Source organism: Molossus molossus, unplaced genomic scaffold (assembly GCF_014108415.1).
Source record: "Molossus molossus isolate mMolMol1 unplaced genomic scaffold, mMolMol1.p scaffold_m16_p_13, whole genome shotgun sequence".
Lineage (NCBI taxonomy): Eukaryota > Metazoa > Chordata > Mammalia > Chiroptera > Molossidae > Molossus > Molossus molossus.
The window spans coordinates 12,613,540-12,621,981 of NW_023425348.1; positions in this window are offsets into that span (position 1 = coordinate 12,613,540).

Sequence of the window (8,442 nt, forward strand, 5' to 3'; positions counted from 1 at the left end):
TGTGTGGGTGTGTGTATGTGTGTATGAGTGTTGTGTGTGTTGAGTGTGTGAGTGTATATGTGTGTGAGTGTGAGAGTGTGCGTGAGTGTGTGTGAGTGTGTGTGAGTGTGTGTGAGTGTATATGTGTGTGAGTGTGTGAGTGTGTGTGACTGTTAAGTGAGCCCTGAGTGGTGCTCGGAGGGAAGGAGGACGGTGGGGCTGCTTTGCAGGCTGAGGGAGGCGCGGGGTTTGGTGGCTTCAAGGCCCGAGTCCTAAGGGCCCTGGACAAACATCGGAGCAGCTCTCCCCCCACAGGGCGACTGGGGCCTTGGCCATGCCCGGGCCTGGGAAGGCCCCTGTGCAAACACCGGGGTGACCAGCACACGGAGCTGGACCGTTTCAGGAAGAACATGGGGCGTGTGGGCTGCTTGGGTCTGTGCTACCAGGAGCGGGGGCCCAGGGGGTGGCAGGAGGAAGGACAGGAGAAGAGAAGGTGCCTGAGGCCTTGGACCGAGCGGGTCAGGGCGGGTCCAGGACGGGCTGTTGCAGGACCGGAGACCTATACGCCGCAAACACCATCGCTTCGAGCCGCTTTCTCCTCCCGTGAAGGTCCCAGCCTGGCCCAGCTGTGCTCAGGGAGGGGCAGGGAGGTCAGCGTGCTCAGTGAGCCCAGCAGGGCGGAGGTGGGGCTGCCCTCTGCGGAGGTCTGTGGGGCGGGCCCTGGGCAGAGGTCTCGTCCCTCCGTGAGGGAGCACAGCTGGTTTTCAGGGGTGGCACGAAGGCTCCCCAAGGTCACACGTCTGGGAAGGTACAGACAAGAGCTGAATGTTGGACTGGGTGAACCTAAGGTGCCCGTTCTCTGATGCCCCCTTTCACCCTGCACTGGAGCCGAGGCACAAAGGAGGAACAGGGTGGGGACTAGTGGGGGGAAAGAAACACAGGAGACAGAGTCTGTGACCTTCAGGCAGCCCTCCCACTCCGGAGACCCCACCCCCAGGCTCTGCCCGGCTCACCCGCTGTGGGGCCTCGGCTGCTGGGTCTGGGGGGCAAGCCCTCAGCGGGCTGAGCCGAGGATCTGCCAGGTCAGAGTTCCCACAGGGACCCCGACACGATTCTCACCGTCAGTTGTGAGTGGACGGTGTCCCAGGGACTGTGTGACGTCCGCGATGGGAACATGCGTGCAGAAGGGGACAAGCACCTCACGAGGCGAGGCATTCGTGAGATGCTCGAAACGTCAAACAGTGCGACCCTTCTTGCTAATTTCTTTCTTTCTTTTTTTTTTAAATCCTCACCTGAGGACATTTTTCGATATTTTGTTCAGATAGAGCAGGAGGGAGTAGGAGAGAGAGAGAGAGAGAGAGAGAAACATCGACGTGACAGGGACACATCGAGTGGCTGCCACCCACACGACTCAGTCAGGGCCAGGGACAAACTGCAACCGAGGTACGTGCCCTTAGCGGGAACTGAACCCAGGTCTCTTCAGACCGCAGGCTGACGCTCTAACCGCTGAGCAAAATCGGCCAGGGCGCTAATTTCTTTTTGATTCAGAAAACGTAGTTTTTGAAAATAGAGAAAATGTTATCTTTATATATGAAGGGTTTTATGTTGTCAGTATTTAAAAAAATTTATTTTTCTTTATTGAGTTTTAGAGAGAGAAAGGGAGAGGGAGAGAGACAGAAACATGGATGAGAGAGAACATCGATTGGCCGCCTCCGGCATGCCTCCCACTGGGGATGGGCCCACAACCGGGCATGTGCCCCGACCAGGAATCAAGCCGGCGACCTCTTGGTGCAGGGTCGATGCTCAACCACTGAGCCACACCAGCCAGGCTTAATGTTATCATTTTTTAATTGATGTTAGAGAGAGGAAGAGAGAGAGGGAGAGAGAAACATCGATGTGTTTTTCCACTTAGTTATACAGTCATTTGTTGATTCTTACATGTGTCCTGACTGAAGATCGAACGTCCAACCTTGGCATGTCGGGATGAAGCTCTAACCAACTGAGCTATCTGGCCAGGGCCGGATTTACTGTTATTTTAAAAGTAATTAGAGAGTATTTAAATTCCTTTTAGTTCTAACTTTAATGTGGTAAATATTGATAGATATAACCTATATAAGCGAAGGTTCCTTGGTCCCTGGCCAGGTAGCTCAGTTGGTGAGGGCGTCGTCCCCGTACACCCAGGTTGAGGGTTTGATCCCTGGGCAGGGCACATGCAAGAAGAACCGATAAATAAGTGGAGCAACAGACTGATGTTTCTCTCTCTCTCCTTTCCTCTCTCTCTGTAAAATCAATTTAAAAAATGTTCTCGGGGTTCTCAATCATTTTAAGAGTGTAAAGGGATCCCCAGAGAACTGCTGGTTTAGGGGGCAAATGTGAAGACAGTATACTGGGTGAGAAGGTCCGAAATCAAAGGCTGGGTGAGCTGAAGCAGCAATGCCCCCTCCCACCGTGGGGGAAAGCAGGGGGACTTCCTGGAAGAGATGGATATTTAGTAAAGTTTGAGGGTGGAAAATATTTTAATAGGCAGAACGTGGGAGTTAGGTAGGAAATTCCAAAAGGGGGGACTCTGAGGAACACTGTGGGCCTTGTTGAGACTGGGCTGTCAGCTGATTTGAACAAGCACTGGCTTCATCAGAACTGGGTCCCAAACAGAGGCTGGGGGTAGGCGGTCGGAGCAGGAGCCTCCTCTGGGCTTAGCTGCTGTGCCGGCCACCCTCAGCCTCAGCCAGGGCTCTGCGACACAGAAACAGCCTCTGCGCAAGTTTAGGGGACAGAAGGTAAGCCACCCTGCGGGGGGCCAGGGCGGGAGGTGTTTTCCTTCCGTGTTCAGCTGCAGGAGGCTCACGTTCGAAAGCTGGCAAGGAGCTGGGCTGGATTTCAGAGCTGGGTCTGTTGGACTCCTGGTTTTCGTTTTTTTTTTGGTCCTTTTCCCCTCCCCTGGTCTTCCTTTCCTTTACACTTCCCGTGTTCTTTCTAGGAACCTTGTGGATGGTCGCGGGCCAGAGTCCTGTGGGCTAGGACACCAGGAGGGGGTGCTTGCTGGAGCCCAGGTGTGAGGAGGAGGTTCCAGGCCTGCCACCTACCCAGCCCTAGGCTGCTTGCTTCCGACTTGGCTGCCTTTTGTGGGCTTGCTCTCTTCCTCCCAGGGGCGCGGGGCCTTGGCCTCCTGTCTTCCTTCTGCGGGGGTCTCCCCACCCCCTCCTGCAGTGGACAGATGTCTCCAGCCCTCCCTCTCCTCTGCGACAGGGCTTTCACAGGCTTTCCTGCTGAGCACCGGGTGCGAGTGAAAAGCAAGGGCAGTTACAATGTTACTCTGTCTGGCTCCAGGGCTTGGCAGCTCCCCTGAGCTTTCCCTTTAACTGTTGTGTGGACCCCTGTGGCACGTACGGACCCTGCACACAGTTCTCCTCCCGCTCTGTGGCCCTGCTGCCCCAGGAGGGGCAGGGCTCACTCGAGGTCTGGAGCTCCAGCTTCTTACCTGTTCCCCTCCCTAACTTCCCGTTCAGCTCAGCCTCTTCTTCGTCCCTGGGGCCTTCTGTGCCCACCCTCCCTGTCCACGTCCAGGCTCGTCTGCGGAGTTGGAATGCCTTCTTTCCCTTCTCCCGGGGCTGGGAATAGGGGCGTGCGTGAGGCCTAGACTCCCCACCACCCCGAATCTGTAAACGTGCCCTCTCCTCCTCCTCCTGTTCTCTGCCGTCCCAGCCTTGCCCGTGCCCCCCACTTCCTGGGTCCTTCCTCGTGTCCAGGAGCCCAGGAGCCTGCAGCCCAGCCCACACACCATCTCCACAGGCAGGTCACCCCAATAGCAGGACATTGGGGAAGCTTGGCCCTTGCGTCTGGAGTGCCCGTCCCGGGGCCCTACCTCGCTGGCCCTGCTAGGTTCGGGCAATGCTCTGCTTACTTGGTGTTCTTTTCTTCTCTTTTTTTTATCCTCACCCGAGGACATTTTTCCATTTTTTATTCAGATAGAGTGGGAGGGAGAGAGAGGGAAACATTGATGTGAAAGGGACACATCGAGTGGCTGCCACCTGCACGATCCAACCAGGGCCGGGGACAAACTGCACCAAGGTACATGCCCTTAGCGGGAACCGAACCCGGGTCTCTGTGGACCGCAGGCCGACGCTCTAACCGCTGAGCCAAACCGGCCAGGGCTTACTTGGCCTTCTTGAGTCTTAGTCAGTATGTTGGGAAAATATCCTGGGGAGAGGATGGCAGAAGCATCCTGAGAGGCCAGGGGAAGTAAACATTTGCTGAGGGGCATCCACTAAGAGAATCTTGAAAAAAATTCTGTTTTAATCGAATGTATTGGGGTGACATTGGTTCATAAACTTGGGTAGGTTTTAGGTGTACAAGCCTGTAATGCATGTACATTGCATTGTGTTCACCACCCCAAGTCAAGTCTCCTTCCATCACCTTTAATCCCCCTCGACCCTCTTACCTCCCCACCCCGTTTCCCGCTGGTCACCACCACGCTGTTGTCTGTGACAAGGATCTCAAGGGGGTGTGGATGGTGCGGGCCTGGAGATGGGGTGCGGTGGGGGGAACGGACAGCTGTTGAGAACCCGCTGTGAGTGGACACTCACACTGTGTAGGTGACCTCAGGCTCACGTTACGAGGAGGCAGCAAGCTGAGAGAGGGAGCTGCCCGGACCGTGGGCACAGCCTCTCCTGGTGCCTCCTGCCTCCTCTCCGGGTGCTGGTCTCTGCCCAGAGCACAGAAGGACAGGACCCTCAGAGGGGCCAGGCCAGAGCCGGGAGGACCTGGTGACAGGAGACCGTGCTGGCTTTGCTGTGGTGTGGCTGTGGATGTACAGGGTCCGGGAGTTCCCTTGTTACATCGCTGTTCAGCTCAGTTCCTAACAGACACAGGGCTGGGAAATTTGCTCCCAAGTGTTGTAAGTTCTTCAGCCCAAAGGCAGAGTCTTCGTTCAGACGGAGAGGGAGCTGCGTGGGAGCCGGGATTCCTGGCTCCAGCCTGTCCCTGCTCCGACCAGCTGGGGGACCGGAGCGAGCCTTCTCCGGCGCTTGCGTGCTTGCCGGCAGAACGGGCCGTGGGCAAGGCGACCTCTGTGGTCCCAGCTCTGAAGTCGTCCGGAGAAAAGGCCTCTGCGTTTTCTGAGCACCAGCCACATACATCACATACATGCTGATATGTTTTGTTACGCAGGGGTGGGTACAAGCAGGCTTACAGTTGCAATGCAAATAAGTAACAACCGTTAATAAATAACAGTACAAGGATAAGCTCTGTGTTGTGTGCTCACGACTGTAAACCTCCTTCTGCCCACCCTGTATTTACATGGTAGCTTCATGGACTGAAACCAGGGAAGCAGAGGTACGTAGTCTCCTAGCTTACACGTGAGGCATGTATTTGGAGAAAGGTGGCGGAGAATGAGGACACTGGAGCTGAGACCCTTGGGGTCCAATCTTCTGAATCCACAGATGAGGCTTCTCAGAAAGAGGGAGGATCTTGTTTCAGGTCAAACAAGGGCAGCTGCAGGGGACCCCTCCCCCCAGAGGCCTGCTGGAACTCAGCAAAGACGGGGGGAGAAATCCCAGGTACTCACAGGCGGAGCTGGTGGATCAAGAATGTGGGAGCAGCCCTGGCCGGTTTGGCTCCGTGGTTAGAGCGTCGGCCTGAGTTCGGTTCCCGCTAAGGGCACGTACCTCGGTTGCAGTTTGTCCCCCGCCCCGGTTGGGGTCGTGCGGGTGGCAGCCACTCGATGTGTCTCTCTCACATCGATGTTTCTCTCTCTCTCTTCCCCCCTCTCTTCCTCCTGCTCTATCTGAAGATAAATGCAAAAATGTCCTTGGGTGAGGATAAAAAAAGAAAGAAAGAAAGTGGGGACAGATTTTGTTGGGGTTTGCGTAGCACCAGGACCAACTGGAGTGTGGTGAGAAAGCACCACAGGTTCGGTGTGGAAGGGAGAGGGAGGAACAAGGGGAGAGGGAGGAACAAGGGGAGAGGGGGGAACAAGGGGAGAGGGAGGAACAAGGGGAGAGGGAGGAACAAGGGGAGAGGGAGGAACAAGGGGAGAGGGAGGAACAAGGGGAGAGGGAGGAACAAGGGGAGAGGGAGGAACCAGGGAGAAGGCCTACAGTCCATCTGGAGCCGCAGATATTCACAGGGGGTCCCACCTGCAGGGAGAACGGTCCGAAGGAGAGGCGTAGCAGTTTACGTGGATTTGGGGCGCCCAGGTCCAGTTTGCTGGAACCCAAGGCTTCTGTTGTGTAGGCAACTCGATTCACCGGTGGTTTGGGGAAAGTCACCTGTGTTTAGAGTTTTGCTCTGGGCTGGGCCGCTCCCAGGGTCGGCCAGGGAGAGGTGCCAGGCCTTGTCACCGTCCCTTCCAGTCCCTCTTTTCCACTCTTGGGAAATGCCCCGAGAAAGCGTCTTCACCGCTGCCTCCTGCTGTCAGGCGAGTGAGACAGCAGGTGCGCCGGCCCCGCAAGGGCGGAGCAGGGGGCCAGGCTGTCCCCGCGGGAGGAACGGCAGGCAGTCGGGAAAGTCCCGATGAAACACTGCGGCCCAACGCGCAGGGACCGGCTTCTCACGCTAAGAGCAGTTCAGTGGTGGAACTGAACAGGACCGAGAGAAAATAAAATCAAAGGAGACAAGTCCCTGAAGGCCCCAGAGAGGACAGCTCTTTAAGGGGTTACATCTGACGAGGAAAGTTCCTGTAGAGAGCGGCGCCTTGCCAGGCGCTGTTTCCAGGAGTCAGCGGGGCCGGGGCGCCGGCTGATGGGGGCCCAGGGCACAGCCAGGGGCGGCCTCTCTGCAGGCGCGGTGGCTGGCCCTGGGCGGACGGCCACCACCGAGGTGTGGAGGGAACCACGGGGGCCCCCACCAGCCACGCCGTCCTCTGAGGAAGTGCCTCTTAGCTGTGCGGCTTTTCCCGGCTGTCCCTGTTCTCAGGACGTGCGCGCCGAGAGACTTGGCAACGGTGACGTGGCATCTCATCCCCAGGTGCTTTGCTCCGGAGAATAAAGAATATAGAAACAGGTGTGGCGTTTCAAGGATTGGTCAGTATGTGTATCAGTGAATCCTGACAAATATCGTGTTCAAAATGTGCACGATTTCAGCAACTTTATAGACAAGTTTAAACTGAAAGTTTTTTCCCCAGCCCTGGATGGTTTGGCTCAGTGGTTAGTCAGTCTGAGAACCAAAGGGTCATGGGTTCGGTCAAGGGCACATACCTCGGTTGCGGGTTCGATCCCTGGCCCCGGTTGGGGTCGTGCGGGAGGCAACCAATCGATATGGCTCTCTCTCTCTTTTTTTTTTTTTTTTTTATCCTCACCCGAGGACATTTTTTCCCATTTTTTGTTCAGGTAGAGTGGGAGGGAGAGAGAGGAACAGAGAGAGAGAGAGAGAAACATCGATGTCAAAGGGACACATCGAGTGGCTGCCACCCGCACAACCGACCAGGGCCGGGGACAAACTGCAACCGAGGTACATGCCCTTAGCGGGAACCGAACCGGAGTCTCTCAGGACCGCAGGCCGACGCTCTAACCGCTGAGCCAAACCGGCCAGGGCTCGATATGGCTCTCTCACATCAACGTTTCTCTTTCTCTCTCTCCCCCTCCCTCCCTCCCTCCCTTCCACTCTATTAAAACAAACAAACAAACAAACAAAAAACAATGGAAAAATATCCTCAGGTGAGGATTAACAATAACGAAACCGTTTCCCCCCCCCCGGAACTTGAAATGTACAATCTGATCGAAGCGATAAAATATTTGGCCACCGAGACGCTCAGAGCCCTCCCTGAGTTCCAACCATCCCCAATCAAGATGCTGTTGCGCGCCGACGTATTTCTCAAAGCCGTCGTTTATTCTGTACACCGTCCCACCGTGCATTCGATGTTCTACCCTTGCTTACACAGTAAACAAGCGCACACCAGCCCTTTGGCTCAGGCTCACAGGCCCTTCTCCTGGAGAAAGGGTGTCAGGCCAGTTCAACTCGGGGCGTCTTTCTTTGATGCCTCCTCCTGGGAGCACTGGGGGAGCCCCCAGCTCCGAGGGGCACCATCCAAGCCGGCTGTGTGGGTGCAGAGAGCTCCGTGCTCGGGGCTCCTTGCCTGGGCGCTGAGTAGCTTTACTCCCCGGGGCAGCGCAGGAGTTTGCCCAACTACTCAGGGCAAGATCATGCCCATAGGGAAGAATCCCGGGGCTGGAGCAAGATGCCTACAAGCACTCAAGCTCCAGCTCCCGGGGCAGGACTGAAGACTGATGCCAGGGCAGCTGAGGGGTGGCAATGGGCATCCCTGAGAAACTTGGTTCAGGAGGCTCTGGGCGGGTGGGGCGGAGGAGGAAGACCGGGGAGAAAAAGCATGTTCAGAGGGAATAAATTAAAGGGGAGAGGAGCTTGTGCTATCCTTCAAGTACCGGGGAGTAGACCAGGGGTGGGGCAGAGGAAGTGGGCGGGAAGAACTTGATACATTGTATCACAGGAAATATCCTTTGACCGCCT